An 18,828-nucleotide genomic window follows, 5' to 3' on the forward strand; every position below is an offset into this window, starting at 1 on the left:
GGACTGTTATATGGCTTTTTGCCGCCTAATAAAGGCCTTACACCTAAAACACGTGGTTCGACGTGTCTGCGCAGGTTACCATCGGTCTATTCCTTCCACTCTCAATGGACTACGACGTCTCAAGTCCTTTTCCATCGTCCCATGATCTTACAACGCAGTGAACTACGTGTAGAGGACTCTAAAGGCTGTTATATGACCTTTTACCACCTAATAAAAGCCTTAAACGTAATACGTGTGCTCCGTGTGTTAGCCCAGGTAAACATTGGTCTAATCCTTCTACACTCACTGGACTACGACGTCTGAACTCATTTCCCATCGCGCCATGGTCTTCCAACACACTGAAATACGTGTAGAGGCCTCTAAAGATTGTTATATGACCTCTAGCCGCCTAATAAAGGCTTTACACGTAATTCACGTGGTTCGACGTGTCTGCGCAGGTTAGCATCGGTCTATTCCTACCACTCTCAATGGAGTACGACGTCTGAACTCATTTTCCATAGCGCCATGGTCTCACAACACAGTAAAATACGTGTAGAGGCCGCTGAAGATTGTTATATGGTCTGTTGCCGCCTAATAAAGGCTTTACACGTAATTCACCTGGTTCGACGTGTCTGCGCAGGATACCATCGGTCTATTTCTACCACTCTCAATGGAATACGACGTCTCAAGACGCTTTCAATCGCGCCATGGTCTTACAGCACAGTGAACTACGTGTAGAGGCGTCTCAAGTCCTTTTCCATCGTGCCATGCTCTTACAACGCAGTCAACCATGTGTAGAGGCCTCTAAAGACTGTTATATGGCCCTTTACCACCTAACAAAGGCCCTACACGTAAATCATGTGGTTCCACGAACCTACGCAGTTTACTATCGGTCTATTCCTTCCACTCTCAATGGACAAAGACGTCTCAAGTTCTTTTCCATCACGCCATGGTCTTACAACACAGTGAACTACGTGTAGAGGCCTCTAAAGATTGTTATATGGCCTCTTGCCGCCTAATAAAGGCTTTACACGTAAATCACGTGGTTCCACGTACTTCCGCAGGTTAACATCGGTCTATTCCTCCTACACTCAATGGACTACGACGTCTCAAGTCCTTTTCCATCGTCCCATGATCTTACAACGCAGTGAACTACGTGTAGAGGACTCTAAAGGCTGTTATATGACCTTTTACCACCTAATAAAAGCCTTAAACGTAACACATGTGGCTCCGTGTGTTAGCCCAGGTAAACATTGGTCTAATCCTTCTACACTCACTGGACTACGACGTCTGAACTTATTTCCCATCGCGCCATGGTCTTCCAACACACTGAAATACGCGTAGAGGCCTCTTAAGATTGTTATATGGCCTCTTTCCGCCTAATAAAGGCTTTACACGTAATTCACGTGGTTCGACGTGTCTGCGCAGGTTAGCATCGGTCTATTCCTACCACTCTCAATGGACTACTACGTCTGAACTCATTTTCCACAGCGCCATGGTCTTACAACACAGTAAAATACGTGTAGAGGCCGCTGAAGATTGTTATATGGTCTGTTGCCGCCTAATAAAGGCTTTACACGTAATTCACGTGGTTTGACGTGTCTGCGCAGGTTACCATCGGTCTATTCCTACCACTCTCAATGGACTACGACGTCTGAACTCATTTTCCATAGCGCCATGGTCTCACAACACAGTAAAATACGTGTAGAGGCCGCTGATGATTGTTATATGGTCTGTTGCCGCCTAATAAAGGCTTTACACGTAAATCACGTTGTTCCACGTACTTCTGCAGGTTAACATCGGTCAATTCCTCCTACACTCAATGGACTACGACGTCTCAAGTCCTTTTCCATCGTCCCATGATCTTACAACGCAGTGAACTACGTGTAGAGGACTATAAAGGCCGTTATATGACCTTTTACCACCTAATAAAAACCTTAAACGTAAAACATGTGGTTCCATGTGTTAGCCCAGGTAAACATCAGTCTATTCATTCTACACTCACTGGACTACGACGTTTCAAGTCGTTTTCCATCGCACCATGGTCTTACAACGCAGTGAAATGCGTGTAAAGTCCTCTAAGGACTGTTATATGGCCTCTTGCCGCCTAATAAAGGCTTTACACGTAAATCACGTGGTTCCACGTACTTCCGCAGGTTAACATCGGTCTATTCCTCCTACACTCAATGGACTACGACGTCTCAAGTCCTTTTCCATCGCCCCATGATCTTACAACGCAGTGAACTACGTGTAGAGGCCTCTAAAGATTGTTATATGGCCTCTTGCCGCCTAATAAAGGCTCTACACGTAGATCAAGAGGTTTCACGTGTCTGCGCAGGTTACCATCCGTCTATTCCTTGCACTCTCAATGGACTACGACGTCTCAAGTCGTTTTCCGGCGCGCCGTGGTCTTACATAACAGTGAACTACGTGTAGAGGCCTCTTAGGGCTTTTATATGGCTTCTTACCTTCTAACAAAGACCTTACATCTAAAACACGTTGTTCAACGTGTCTGCGCAGGTTACCATCGGTCTAGTCCATCCACTCTCAATGGACTAAGACGTCTCAAGTCGCTTTTCAACGCGCTATGGTCTTACAACACAGTGAACTACGTGTGGAAGCCCGTAAAGACTGTTATATGGCCCTTTACCACCTAACAAAGGCCCTGCACGTAAATCACGTGGTTCCAAGTACCTACGCAGTTTACCATCTCTCTATTCCTTCTACACTCACTGGACTACGACGTTTCAAGTCGTTTTCCATCGCACCATGGTCTTACAACGCAGTGAAATGCGTGTAAAGGCATCTAAGGACTGTTATATGGCTTTTTGCCGCCTAATAAAGGCCTTACACCTAAAACACGTGGGTCGACGTGACTGCGCAGGTTACCATCGGTCTATTCCTACCACTTTCAATGGACTACGACGTCTGAACTCACTTTCCATAGCGCCATGGTCTTACAACACAGTAAATACGTGTAGAGGCCGCTGAAGAATGTTATATGGTCTGTTGCCGCCTAATAATGGCCTTACACGCAATTCACGTGGTTCCACGTGTCTGTGCAGGTTACCATCGGCCTATTCCTTTTACACTCACTGGACTACGACGTTTCAAGTCGTTTTGCATCGCACCATGGTCTTACAACGCAGTGAAATGCGTGTAAAGGCCTCTAAGGACTGTTATATGGCTTTTTGCCGCCTAATAAAGGCCTTACACCTAAAACACGTGGTTCGACGTGTCTGCGCAGGTTACCATCGGTCTATTCCTTCCACTCTCAATGGACTACGACGTCTCAAGTCCTTTTCCATCGTCCCATGATCTTACAACGCAGTGAACTACGTGTAGAGGACTCTAAAGGCTGTTATATGACCTTTTACCACCTAATAAAAGCCTTAAACGTAATACGTGTGCTCCGTGTGTTAGCCCAGGTAAACATTGGTCTAATCCTTCTACACTCACTGGACTACGACGTCTGAACTCATTTCCCATCGCGCCATGGTCTTCCACCACACTGAAATACGTGTAGAGGCCTCTAAAGATTGTTATATGGCCTCTAGCCGCCTAATAAACGCTTTACACGTAATTCACGTGGTTCGACGTGTCTGCGCAGGTTAGCATCGGTCTATTCCTACCACTCTCAATGGAGTACGACGTCTGAACTCATTTTCCATAGCGCCATGGTCTCACAACACAGTAAAATGCGTGTAGAGGCGTCTCAAGTCCTTTTCCATCGTGCCATGCTCTTACAACGCAGTCAACCATGTGTAGAGGCCTCTAAAGACTGTTATATGGCCCTTTACCACCTAACAAAGGCCCTACACGTAAATCATGTGGTTCCACGAACCTACCCACTTTACTATCGGTCTATTCCTTCCACTCTCAATGGACAAAGACGTCTCAAGTTCTTTTCCATCACGCCATGGTCTTACAACACAGTGAACTACGTGTAGAGGCCTCTAAAGATTGTTATATGGCCTCTTGCCGCCTAATAAAGGCTTTACACGTAAATCACGTGGTTCTACGTACTTCCGCAGGTTAACATCGGTCTATTCCTCCTACACTCAATGGACTACGACGTCTCAAGTCCTTTTCCATCGTCCCATGATCTTACAACGCAGTGAACTACGTGTAGAGGCCTCTAAAGATTGTTATATGGCCTCTTGCCGCCTAATAAAGGCTCTACACGTAGATCAAGTGGTTTTACGTGTCTGGGCAGGTTACCATCCGTTTATTCCTTGCACTCTCAATGGACTACGACGTCTCAAGTCGTTTTCCGGCGCGCCGTGGTCTTACATAACAGTGAACTACGTGTAGAGGCCTCTTAGGGCTGTTATATGGCTTCTTACCTTCTAACAAAGACCTTACATCTAAAACACGTTGTTCGACGTGTCTGCGCAGGTTACCATCGGTCTAGTCCATCCACTCTCAAAGGACTAAGACGTCTTAAGTTGCTTTTCAACGCGCTATGGTCTTGCAACACAGTGAACTACGTGTAGAAGCCCGTAAAGACTGTTATATGGCCCTTTACCACCTAACAAAGGCCCTGCACGTAAATCACGTGGTTCCACGTACCTACGCAGTTTACCATCTCTCTATTCCTTCCACTCTCAATGGACTACCACGTCTCAAGTCCTTTTCCATCGTCCCATGATCTTACAACACAGTCAACTACGTGTAGAGGCCTCTAAAGATTGTTATATGGCCTGTTGCCGCCTAATAATGGCTTTACACGTAAATCACGTGGTTCTACGTGCCTGCGCAGTTTTATCATCGGTACAGTCCTTCCGCCATAAATGGACTAAAACGACTCAAGTTGTTTTCCATTCCGCCATTGTTTACAACACAGTCAACTACGTGTATGGGCCTCTAAGGGCTGTTATATGGTCTTTACCGCCTATTAAATTCCTTACACGTAAATCACCTACTTGCGCAGTTTACCATCGGTGTATTCCTTCCACTCTCAATGGAGTAAGACGTCTCAAGTTGTTGTCCATCCCGCCATTGTTTACAACACAGTCAACTACGTGTAGAGGCCTCTTAGGGCTTTTATATGACCTTTTACCACCTAATAAAAGCCTTACACGTAATTCACGTGGTTCCACGTGTCTGCGCAGGTTACCATCGGTCTATTCCTACCACTCTCAATGGACTACGACGTCTGAACTCATTTTCCATAGCGCCATGGTCTTACAACACAGTAAAATATGTGTAGAGGCCGCTGAAGATTGTTATATAGTCTGTTGCCGCCTAATAAAGGCTTTACCGTAATTCACGTGGTTCGACGTGTCTGCGCAGGTTACCATCGGTCTATTCCTACCACTCTCAATGGAATACGACGTCTCAAGACGCTTTACATCGCGCCATGGTCTTACAGCACAGTGAACTACTTGCAGAGGCCTCTAAGGGCTGTTATATGACCTTTTGCCACATAATAAAAGCCTTACACGTAAATCACGTGGTTCCACGTACTTCCGCAGGTTAACATCGGTCTATTCCTCCTACACTCAATGGACTATGACGTCTCAAGTCCTTTTCCATCGCGCCATGGTCTTACAACACAGTGAACTACGTGTAGCGTACTCTAAAGTTTGTTATATGGCCGCTTGCCGCCTAATGAAGGCTCTACACGTAAATCAAGTGGTTTCACGTGTCTGCGCAGGTTACCATCCGTCTTTTTCTTGCACTCTCAATGGACTACAACGTCTTAAGTCGTTTTCCAGCGCGCCGTGGTCTTACAGCACAGTGCACTTCGTGTAGAGGCCTCTTAGGGCTTTTATATGACCTTTTACCACCTAATAAAAGCCTTACACGTAATTCACGTGGTTCCACGTGTCTGCGCAGGTTACCATCGGTCTATTCCTACCACTCTCAATGGACTACGACGTCTGAACTCACTTTCCATAGCGCCATGGTCTTACAACACAGTAAAATACGTGTAGAGGCCGCTGAAGATTGTTATATGGTCTGTTGCCGCCTAATAATGGCTTTAAACGTAATTCACGTGGTTCCACGTGTCTGTGCAGGTTACCATCGGTCTATTTCTTGCACTCTCAATGGACTACGACGTCTCAAGTCGCTTTCCGGCGCGCCGTGGTCTTACAACACTGTAAACTACGTGTAAAGGCCTCTAAAGACTGCTAGATGGCCTTTTGACGTCTAGTAAAGGCTTTACACGTAAATCACGTGGTTCCACGTGCCTGCGCAGTTTATCATCGGTACAGTCCTTCCGCCATAAATGGACTAAAACCTCTCAAGTTGTTTTCCATTCCGCCATTGTTTACAACACAGTGAACTACGTGTACGGGCCTCTAAGGGCTGTTATATAGCTTTTACCGCCTATTAAATTCCTTACACGTAAATCACCTACTTGCTCAGTTTACCATCGGTGTATTCCTTCCACTCTCAATGGAGTAAGACGTCTCAAGTTGTTTTCCATCCCGCCATTGTTTACAACACAGTCAACTACGTGTAGAGGCCTCTATAGATTGTTATATGGCCTGTTGCCACCTAATAATGGCTTTACACGTAATTCACGTGGTTCCACGTGTCTGCGTGGTATTCCTACCACTCTCAATGGACTACGACGTCTGAACTCACTTTCCATAGCGCCATGGTCTTACAACACAGTAAAATACGTGTAGAGGCCGCTGAAGATTGTTATATGGTCTGTTGCCGCCTAATAATGGCTTTAAACGTAATTCACGTGGTTCCACGTGTCTGTGCAGGTTACCATCGGTCTATTTCTTGCACTCTCAATGGACTACGACGTCTCAAGTCGCTTTCCGGCGCGCCGTGGTCTTACAACACTGTAATCTACGTGTAGAGGCCTCTAAAGACTGTTAGATGGCCTTTTGACGTCTAGTAAAGGCTTTACACGTAAATCACGTGGTTCCACGTGCCTGCGCAGTTTATCATCGGTACAGTCCTTCCGCCATAAATGGACTAAAACCTCTCAAGTTGTTTTCCATTCCGCCATTGTTTACAACACAGTGAACTACGTGTACGGGCCTCTAAGGGCTGTTATATAGCTTTTACCGCCTATTAAATTCCTTACACGTAAATCACCTACTTGCTCAGTTTACCATCGGTGTATTCCTTCCACTCTCAATGGAGTAAGACGTCTCAAGTTGTTTTCCATCCCGCCATTGTTTACAACACAGTCAACTACGTGTAGAGGCCTCTATAGATTGTTATATGGCCTGTTGCCACCTAATAATGGCTTTACACGTAATTCACGTGGTTCCACGTGTCTGCGCAGGTTACCATCGGTCTATTCCTACCACTCTCAATGGAATACGACATCTCAAGTCGTTTTCCATCGCACTATGGTCTTACAACGCAGTGAAATGCGTGTAAAGGCCTCTAAGGACTGTTATATGGCTTTTTGCCGACTAATATACGCCTTACACCTAAAACACGTGGTTCGACGTGTTTGCACAGGTTACCATCGGTCTATTCCTTCCACTCTCAATGGACTACGACGTCTCAAGTCCTTTTCCATCATCCCATGATCTTACAACGCAGTGAACTACGTGTAGAGGACTCTAAAGGCTGTTATATGACCTTTTACCACCTAATAAAAGCCTTAAACGCAATACGTGTGGCTCCGTGTGTTAGCCCAAGTAAACATTGGTCTAATCCTTCTACACTCACTGGACTACGACGTCTGAACTCATTTTCCATAGCGCCATGGTCTTACAACACAGTAAAAAACGTGTAGAGACCGCTGAAGATTGTTATATGGTCTGTTGCCGACTAATAAAGGCTTTACACGTAATTCACGTGGTTCGACGTGTCTGCGCAGGTTACCATCGGTCTATTCCTTCCACTCTAAATGGACTACGACGTCTCAAGTCCTTTTCCATCGTGCCATGCTCTTACAACGCAGTCAACCATGTTTAGAGGCCTCTAAAGACTGTTATATGGCCCTTTAGCACCTAACAAAGGCCCTACACGTAAATCATGTGGTTCCACGAACCTACGCAGTTTACTATCGGTCTATTCCTTCCACTCTCAATGGACAAAGACGTCTCAAGTTCTTTTCCATCACGCCATGGTCTTACAACACAGTGAACTACGTGTAGAGGCCTCTAAAGATTGTTATATGGCCTCTTGCCGCCTAATAAAGGCTTTACACGTAATTCACCTGGTTCGACGTGTCTGCACAGGATACCATCGGTCTATTCCTATCACTCTCAATGGAATACGACGTCTCAAGACGCTTTCAATCGCGCCATGGTCTTACAGCACAGTGAACTACGTGTAGAGGCCTCTTAGGGGTGTTATATGACCTTTTACGAACTAATAAAAGCCTTACACGTAAATCAAGTGGTTCCACGTACTTCCGCAGGTTAACATCGGTCTATTCTTCCTACACTCAATGGACTACGACGTCTCAAGTCCTTTTCCATCGTGCCATGCTCTTACAACGCAGTCAACCATGTGTAAAGGCCTCTAAAGACTGTTATATGGCCCTTTACCACCTAACAAAGGCCCTACACGTAAATCATGTGGTTCCACGAACCTACGCAGTTTACTATCGGTCTATTCCTTCCACTCTCAATGGACAAAGACGTCTCAAGTTCTTTTCCATCACGCCATGGTCTTACAACACAGTGAACTACGTGTAGAGGCCTCTAAAGATTGTTATATGGCCTGTTGCGCCTAATAAAGGCTTTACACGTAAATCACGTGGTTCCACGTACTTCCGCAGGTTAACATCGGTCTATTCCTCCTACACTCAATGGACTACGACGTTTCAAGTCCTTTTCCATCGTCCCATGATCTTACAACACAGTCAACTACGTGTAGAGGCCTCTAAAGATTGTTATATGGCCTGTTGCCGCCTAATAATGGCTTTACACGTAATTCACGTGGTTCCACGTGTCTGCGCAGGTTACCATCGGTCTATTCCTACCACTCTCAATGGAATACGACGTCTCAAGACGCTTTACATCGCGCCATGGTCTTACAGCACAGTGAACTACATACAGAGGCCTCTAAGGGCTGTTATATGACCTTTTACCACATAATAAAAGCCTTACACGTAAATCACGTGGTTCCACGTACTTCCGCAGGTTAACACCGGTCTATTCCTCCTACACTCAATGGACTATGACGTCTCAAGTCCTTTTCCATCGTCCCATGATCTTACAACGCAGTGAACTACGAGTAGAGGCCTCTAAAGATTGTTATATGGCCTGTTGCGCCTAATAAAGGCTTTACACGTAAATCAAGTGGTTTCACGTGTCTGCGCAGGTTACCATCCGTCTATTTCTTGCGCTTTCAATGGACTACAACGTCTCAAGTCGTTTTCCAGCGCGCCGTGGTCTTACAGCACAGTGCACTTCGTGTAGAGGCCTCTTAGGGCTTTTATATGACCTTTTACCACCCAATAAAAGCCTTACACGTAATTCACGTGGTTCCACGTGTCTGCGCAGGTTACCATCGGTCTATTCCTACCACTCTCAATGGACTACGACGTCTGAATTCATTTTCCATAGCGCCATGGTCTTACAACACAGTAAAATACGTGTAGAGGCCGCTGAAGATTGTTATATGGCCTGTTGCCGCCTAATTATGGCTTTACACGTAATTCACGTGGTTCCACGTGTCTGTGCAGGTTACCATCGGTCTATTTCTTGCACTCTCAATGGACTACGACGTCTCAAGTCGTTTTCCGGCGCGCCGTGGTCTTACAACACTGTAAACTACGTGTAGAGGCCTCTAAAGACTGTTAGATGGCCTTTTGACGTCTAGTAAAGGCTTTACACGTAAATCACGTGGTTCCACGTGCCTGCTCAGTTTATCATCGGTACAGTCCTTCCGCCATAAATGGACTAAAACCTCTCAAGTTGTTTTCCATTCCGCCATTGTTTACAACACAATGAACTACGTGTACGGGCCTCTAAGGGCTGTTATATAGCTTTTACCGCCTATTAAATTCCTTACACGTAAACCACCTACTTGCTCAGTTTACCATCAGTGTATTCCTTCCACTCTCAATGGAGTAAGACGTCTCAAGTTGTTTTCCATCCCGCCATTGTTTACAACACAGTCAACTACGTGTAGAGGCCTCTAAAGATTGTTATATGGCCTGTTGCCGCCTAATTATGGCTTTACACGTAATTCACGTGGTTCGACGTGTCTGCGCAGGTTACCATCGGTCTATTCCTACCACTCTCAATGAAATACGACGTCTCAAGACGCTTTACATCGCGCCATGGTCTTACAGCACAGTGAACTACTTGCAGAGACCTCTAAGGGCTGATATATGACCTTTTGCCACATAATAAAAGCCTTACACGTAAATCACGTGGTTCCACGTACTTCCGCAGGTTAACATCGGCCTATTTCTCCTACACTCAATGGACTATGACGTCTCAAGTCCTTTTCCATCGTCCCATGATCTTACAACGCAGTGAACTACGAGTAGAGGCCTCTAAAGATTGTTATATGGCCTGTTGCGCCTAATAAATGCTTTACACATAATTCACATGGTTCGACGTGTCTGCGCAGGTTACCATTGGTCTATTCCTTCCACTCTCAATAAACTAAGACGTCTCAAGTCCCTTTCCATCGCGCCATGGTCTTACAACACAGTGAACTACGTGTAGAGTACTCTAAAGTTTGTTATATGGCCGCTTGCCGCCTAATGAAGGCTCTACACGTAAATCAAGTGGTTTCACGTGTCTGCGCAGGTTACCATCCGTCTTTTTCTTGCACTCTCAATGGACTACAACGTCTCAAGTCGTTTTCCAGCGCGCCGTGGTCTTACAGCACAGTGCACTTCGTGTAGAGGCCTCTTAGGGCTTTTATATGACCTTTTACCACCCAATAAAAGCCTTACACGTAATTCACGTGGTTCCACGTGTCTGCGCAGGTTACCATCGGTCTATTCCTTCCACTCTCAATGGACTACGACGTCTGAACTCATTTTCCATAGCGCCATGGTCTTACAACACAGTAAAATACGTGTAGAGACCGCTGAAGATTGTTATATGGTCTGTTGCCGCCTAATAAAGGCTTTACACGTAATTCACGTGGTTCGACGTGTCTGCGCAGGTTACCATCGGTCTATTCCTTCCACTCTCAATGGACTACGACGTCTCAAGTCCTTTTCCATCGTCCCATAATCTTACAACGCAGTGAACTACGTGTAGAGGACTCTAAAGGCTGTTATATGACCTTTTACCACCTAATAAAAGCCTTAAACGCAATACGTGTGGCTCCGTGTGTTAACCCAGGTAAACATTGGTCTAATCCTTCTACACTCACTGGACTACGACGTCTGAACTCATTTCCCATCGCGCCATGGTCTTCCAACACACTGAAATACGTGTAGAGGCCTCTAAAGATTGTTATGTGGCCTCTTGCCCCGCCTAATAAAGGCTTTACACGTAATTCACGTGGTTTGACGTGTCTGCGCAGGTTAGCATCGGTCTATTTCTACCACTCTCAATGCACTACGACGTCTGAACTCATTTTCCATAGCGCCATGGTCTTCCAACACACTGAAATACGTGTAGAGGCCTCTAAAGATTGTTATATGGCTTCTTGCCGCCTAATAAAGGCTTTACACGTAATTCACGTGGTTCGACGTGTCTGCGCAGGTTAGCATCGGTCTATTCCTACCACTCTCAATGGACTACGACGTCTGAACTCATTTTCCATAGCGCCATGGTCTCACAACACAGTAAAATACGTGTGGAGGCCGCTGAAGATTGTTATATGGTCTGTTGCCGCCTAATAAAGGCTTTACACGTAATTCACGTGGTTCGACGTGTCTGCGCAGGTTACCATTGGTCTATTCCTCCTACACTCAATGGACTACGACGTCTCAAGTCCTTTTCCATCGTCCCATGATCTTACAACACAGTGAACTACGTGTAAGGCCCTCTAACCACTGTTATATGGCTTCTTACCTCCTAATGAAGACCTTACATCTAAAACACGTTGTTCGACGGGTCTGCGCTTGTTACCATCGGTCTATTCCATCCACTCTCCATGGACTACGACGTCTCAAGTCGCTTTCCGACGCGCTGTGGTCTTACAACAAAGTGAACTTCGTGTAGAGGCCTCTAAAGACTGTTTTATAGCCCTTTGCCACCTAACAAAAGCCCTACACGTAAATCACGTGGTTCATCGTGCTTGCGCAGGTTACCATCGGTCTATTCCTTGCTCTCTCAATGGACTGCGACGTCTCAAGTCCTTTTCCGGCGCGCCGTGGTCTTACAACACAGTAAAATGCGTGTAGAGGCCGCTAAAGATTGTTATATGGTCTGTTGCCGCCTAATAAAGGCTTTACACGTAATTCACGTGGTTCGACGTGTCTGCGCAGGTTACCATTGGTCTATTCCTTCCACTCTAAATGAACTAAGACGTCTCAAGACGCTTTCCATCGCGCCATGGTCTTACAGCACAGTGAACTACGTGTAGAGTCCTCTGAAGGTTGTTATATGGCTTCTTGCCGCCTAATAAAGGCTTTACATGCAAATCAAGTGGTTTCACGTGTCTGTGCAGGTTACCATCGGTCTATTCCTACCACTCTCAATGGAATACGACATCTCAAGTCGTTTTCCATCGCACTATGGTCTTACAACGCAGTGAAATGCGTGTAAAGGCCTCTAAGGACTGTTATATGGCTTTTTGCCGACTAATATACGCCTTACACCTAAAACACGTGGTTCGACGTGTTTGCACAGGTTACCATCGGTCTATTCCTTCCACTCTCAATGGACTACGACGTCTCAAGTCCTTTTCCATCATCCCATGATCTTACAACGCAGTGAACTACGTGTAGAGGACTCTAAAGGCTGTTATATGACCTTTTACCACCTAATAAAAGCCTTAAACGCAATACGTGTGGCTCCGTGTGTTAGCCCAAGTAAACATTGGTCTAATCCTTCTACACTCACTGGACTACGACGTCTGAACTCATTTTCCATAGCGCCATGGTCTTACAACACAGTAAAAAACGTGTAGAGACCGCTGAAGATTGTTATATGGTCTGTTGCCGACTAATAAAGGCTTTACACGTAATTCACGTGGTTCGACGTGTCTGCGCAGGTTACCATCGGTCTATTCCTTCCACTCTAAATGGACTACGACGTCTCAAGTCCTTTTCCATCGTGCCATGCTCTTACAACGCAGTCAACCATGTGTAGAGGCCTCTAAAGACTGTTATATGGCCCTTTAGCACCTAACAAAGGCCCTACACGTAAATCATGTGGTTCCACGAACCTACGCAGTTTACTATCGGTCTATTCCTTCCACTCTCAATGGACAAAGACGTCTCAAGTTCTTTTCCATCACGCCATGGTCTTACAACACAGTGAACTACGTGTAGAGGCCTCTAAAGATTGTTATATGGCCTCTTGCCGCCTAATAAAGGCTTTACACGTAATTCACCTGGTTCGACGTGTCTGCACAGGATACCATCGGTCTATTCCTATCACTCTCAATGGAATACGACGTCTCAAGACGCTTTCAATCGCGCCATGGTCTTACAGCACAGTGAACTACGTGTAGAGGCCTCTTAGGGGTGTTATATGACCTTTTACGAACTAATAAAAGCCTTACACGTAAATCAAGTGGTTCCACGTACTTCCGCAGGTTAACATCGGTCTATTCTTCCTACACTCAATGGACTACGACGTCTCAAGTCCTTTTCCATCGTGCCATGCTCTTACAACGCAGTCAACCATGTGTAAAGGCCTCTAAAGACTGTTATATGGCCCTTTACCACCTAACAAAGGCCCTACACGTAAATCATGTGGTTCCACGAACCTACGCAGTTTACTATCGGTCTATTCCTTCCACTCTCAATGGACAAAGACGTCTCAAGTTCTTTTCCATCACGCCATGGTCTTACAACACAGTGAACTACGTGTAGAGGCCTCTAAAGATTGTTATATGGCCTGTTGCGCCTAATAAAGGCTTTACACGTAAATCACGTGGTTCCACGTACTTCCGCAGGTTAACATCGGTCTATTCCTCCTACACTCAATGGACTACGACGTTTCAAGTCCTTTTCCATCGTCCCATGATCTTACAACACAGTCAACTACGTGTAGAGGCCTCTAAAGATTGTTATATGGCCTGTTGCCGCCTAATAATGGCTTTACACGTAATTCACGTGGTTCCACGTGTCTGCGCAGGTTACCATCGGTCTATTCCTACCACTCTCAATGGAATGCGACGTCTCAAGACGCTTTACATCGCGCCATGGTCTTACAGCACAGTGAACTACATACAGAGGCCTCTAAGGGCTGTTATATGACCTTTTACCACATAATAAAAGCCTTACACGTAAATCACGTGGTTCCACGTAATTCCGCAGGTTAACACCGGTCTATTCCTCCTACACTCAATGGACTATGACGTCTCAAGTCCTTTTCCATCGTCCAATGATCTTACAACGCAGTGAACTACGAGTAGAGGCCTCTAAAGATTGTTATATGGCCTGTTGCGCCTAATAAAGGCTTTACACGTAAATCAAGTGGTTTCACGTGTCTGCGCAGGTTACCATCCGTCTATTTCTTGCGCTTTCAATGGACTACAACGTCTCAAGTCGTTTTCCAGCGCGCCGTGGTCTTACAGCACAGTGCACTTCGTGTAGAGGCCTCTTAGGGCTTTTATATGACCTTTTACCACCCAATAAAAGCCTTACACGTAATTCACGTGGTTCCACGTGTCTGCGCAGGTTACCATCGGTCTATTCCTACCACTCTCAATGGACTACGACGTCTGAATTCATTTTCCATAGCGCCATGGTCTTACAACACAGTAAAATACGTGTAGAGGCCGCTGAAGATTGTTATATGGCCTGTTGCCGCCTAATTATGGCTTTACACGTAATTCACGTGGTTCCACGTGTCTGTGCAGGTTACCATCGGTCTATTTCTTGCACTCTCAATGGACTACGACGTCTCAAGTCGTTTTCCGGCGCGCCGTGGTCTTACAACACTGTAAACTACGTGTAGAGGCCTCTAAAGACTGTTAGATGGCCTTTTGACGTCTAGTAAAGGCTTTACACGTAAATCACGTGGTTCCACGTGCCTGCTCAGTTTATCATCGGTACAGTCCTTCCGCCATAAATAGACTAAAACCTCTCAAGTTGTTTTCCATTCCGCCATTGTTTACAACACAATGAACTACGTGTACGGGCCTCTAAGGGCTGTTATATAGCTTTTACCGCCTATTAAATTCCTTACACGTAAACCACCTACTTGCTCAGTTTACCATCAGTGTATTCCTTCCACTCTCAATGGAGTAAGACGTCTCAAGTTGTTTTCCATCCCGCCATTGTTTACAACACAGTCAACTACGTGTAGAGGCCTCTAAAGATTGTTATATGGCCTGTTGCCGCCTAATTATGGCTTTACACGTAATTCACGTGGTTCGACGTGTCTGCGCAGGTTACCATCGGTCTATTCCTACCACTCTCAATGAAATACGACGTCTCAAGACGCTTTACATCGCGCCATGGTCTTACAGCACAGTGAACTACTTGCAGAGACCTCTAAGGGCTGATATATGACCTTTTGCCACATAATAAAAGCCTTACACGTAAATCACGTGGTTCCACGTACTTCCGCAGGTTAACATCGGCCTATTCCTCCTACACTCAATGGACTATGACGTCTCAAGTCCTTTTCCATCGTCCCATGATCTTACAACGCAGTGAACTACGAGTAGAGGCCTCTAAAGATTGTTATATGGCCTGTTGCGCCTAATAAATGCTTTACACATAATTCACATGGTTCGACGTGTCTGCGCAGGTTACCATTGGTCTATTCCTTCCACTCTCAATAAACTAAGACGTCTCAAGTCCCTTTCCATCGCGCCATGGTCTTACAACACAGTGAACTACGTGTAGAGTACTCTAAAGTTTGTTATATGGCCGCTTGCCGCCTAATGAAGGCTCTACACGTAAATCAAGTGGTTTCACGTGTCTGCGCAGGTTACCATCCGTCTTTTTCTTGCACTCTCAATGGACTACAACGTCTCAAGTCGTTTTCCAGCGCGCCGTGGTCTTACAGCACAGTGCACTTCGTGTAGAGGCCTCTTAGGGCTTTTATATGACCTTTTACCACCCAATAAAAGCCTTACACGTAATTCACGTGGTTCCACGTGTCTGCGCAGGTTACCATCGGTCTATTCCTTCCACTCTCAATGGACTACGACGTCTGAACTCATTTTCCATAGCGCCATGGTCTTACAACACAGTAAAATACGTGTAGAGACCGCTGAAGATTGTTATATGGTCTGTTGCCGCCTAATAAAGGCTTTACACGTAATTCACGTGGTTCGACGTGTCTGCGCAGGTTACCATCGGTCTATTCCTTCCACTCTCAATGGACTACGACGTCTCAAGTCCTTTTCCATCGTCCCATAATCTTACAACGCAGTGAACTACGTGTAGAGGACTCTAAAGGCTGTTATATGACCTTTTACCACCTAATAAAAGCCTTAAACGCAATACGTGTGGCTCCGTGTGTTAACCCAGGTAAACATTGGTCTAATCCTTCTACACTCACTGGACTACGACGTCTGAACTCATTTCCCATCGCGCCATGGTCTTCCAACACACTGAAATACGTGTAGAGGCCTCTAAAGATTGTTATGTGGCCTCTTGCCCCGCCTAATAAAGGCTTTACACGTAATTCACGTGGTTTGACGTGTCTGCGCAGGTTAGCATCGGTCTATTTCTACCACTCTCAATGCACTACGACGTCTGAACTCATTTTCCATAGCGCCATGGTCTTCCAACACACTGAACTACGTGTAAGGCCCTCTAACCACTGTTATATGGCTTCTTACCTCCTAATGAAGACCTTACATCTAAAACACGTTGTTCGACGTGTCTGCGCTTGTTACCATCGGTCTATTCCATCCACTCTCCATGGACTACGACGTCTCAAGTCGCTTTCCGACGCGCTGTGGTCTTACAACAAAGTGAACTTCGTGTAGAGGCCTCTAAAGACTGTTTTATAGCCCTTTGCCACCTAACAAAAGCCCTACACGTAAATCACGTGGTTCATCGTGCTTGCGCAGGTTACCATCGGTCTATTCCTTGCTCTCTCAATGGACTGCGACGTCTCAAGTCCTTTTCCGGCGCGCCGTGGTCTTACAACACAGTAAAATGCGTGTAGAGGCCGCTAAAGATTGTTATATGGTCTGTTGCCGCCTAATAAAGGCTTTACACGTAATTCACGTGGTTCGACGTGTCTGCGCAGGTTACCATTGGTCTATTCCTTCCACTCTAAATGAACTAAGACGTCTCAAGACGCTTTCCATCGCGCCATGGTCTTACAGCACAGTGAACTACGTGTAGAGTCCTCTGAAGGTTGTTATATGGCTTCTTGCCGCCTAATAAAGGCTTTACATGCAAATCAAGTGGTTTCACGTGTCTGTGCAGGTTACCATGGGTCTATTCCTTGCACTCTCAATGGACTACGACGTCTCAAGTCGTTTTCCGGCGCACTGTGGTCTTACAGCACAGTGAACTACGTGTAGAGGCCTCTTAGGGCTGTTATATTACCTTTTACGAACTAATAAAAGCCTTACACGTAAATCACGTAGTTCCACGTACTTCCGCAGGTTATCAACGACGTCTCAAGTTGTTTTCCGGCCCCCCATGGTTTTGCAACACAGTGAACTACGTGTAGAGGCCTCTAAGGGCTGTTATATGACATTTTGCCACCTAATAAAAGCATTACACGTAAAACATGTGTGTCCAGGTGCATGCACAGGTTACCATCAGTCTATTCCTTGCTCTCTCAATGGACTACGACGTCTCAAGTCTCTTTCCATCGCGCCATGGTCTTACAACACAGTGAACTACGTGTAGAGTCCTCTAAAGGTTGTTATATGGCTTCTCGCCGCCTAATAAAGGCTCTGCACTTAAATCAAGTGGTTTCACGTGTCTGCGCAGGTTACCATCCGTCTATTTCTTGCACTCTCAATGGATTACGACGTCTCAAGTCGTTTTCCAGCGCGCCGTGGTCTTACAGCACAGTGCACTTCGTGTAGAGGCCTCTTAGGGCTTTTATATGACCATTTACCACCTAATAAAAGCCTTACACGTAAATCACGTGATTCCACGTACCTACACAGTTCACCATCGGTCTATTCCTTCCACTCTCAATGGACTACGACGTCTCAAGTCGCTTTCCATCTCGCCATAGTCTTACAACACAGTGAACTACGTGCAGAGTCCTCTAAAGATTGTTATATGGCCTCTTGCCACCTAATAAAGGCTTTACACGTAAGTCAAGTGGTTTCACGTGTCTGCGCAGGTTACCATCGGTCTATTCCTTGCACTCTCAATGGAATACGACGTCTCAAGTCGTTTTCCGACGCGCCGTGGTCTTACAGCACAGTGAACTACGTGTAGAGGCCTCTAAAGATTGTTATATGACCTTTTACCACCTAATAAAAGCCTTACACGTAAATCAAGTGGTTCCACGTACTTCCGCAGGTTACCATTGGTCTATTCCTTCCACTCTCAATAAACTAAGACGTCTCAAGTCCCTTTCCATCGCGCCATGGTCTTACAACACAGTGAACTACGTGTAGAGTACTCTAAAGTTTGTTATATGGCCGCTTGCCGCCTAATGAAGGCTCTACACGTAAATCAAGTGGTTTCACGTGTCTGCGCAGGTTACCATCCGTCTTTTTCTTGCACTCTCAATGGACTACAACGTCTCAAGTCGTTTTCCAGCGCGCCGTGGTCTTACAGCACAGTGCACTTCGTGTAGAGGCCTCTTAGGGCTTTTATATGACCTTTTACCACCCAATAAAAGCCTTACACGTAATTCACGTGGTTCCACGTGTCTGCGCAGG

The sequence above is a fragment of the Hydractinia symbiolongicarpus genome, chromosome 2 (assembly GCF_029227915.1).
Source record: "Hydractinia symbiolongicarpus strain clone_291-10 chromosome 2, HSymV2.1, whole genome shotgun sequence".
NCBI lineage: Eukaryota > Metazoa > Cnidaria > Hydrozoa > Anthoathecata > Hydractiniidae > Hydractinia > Hydractinia symbiolongicarpus.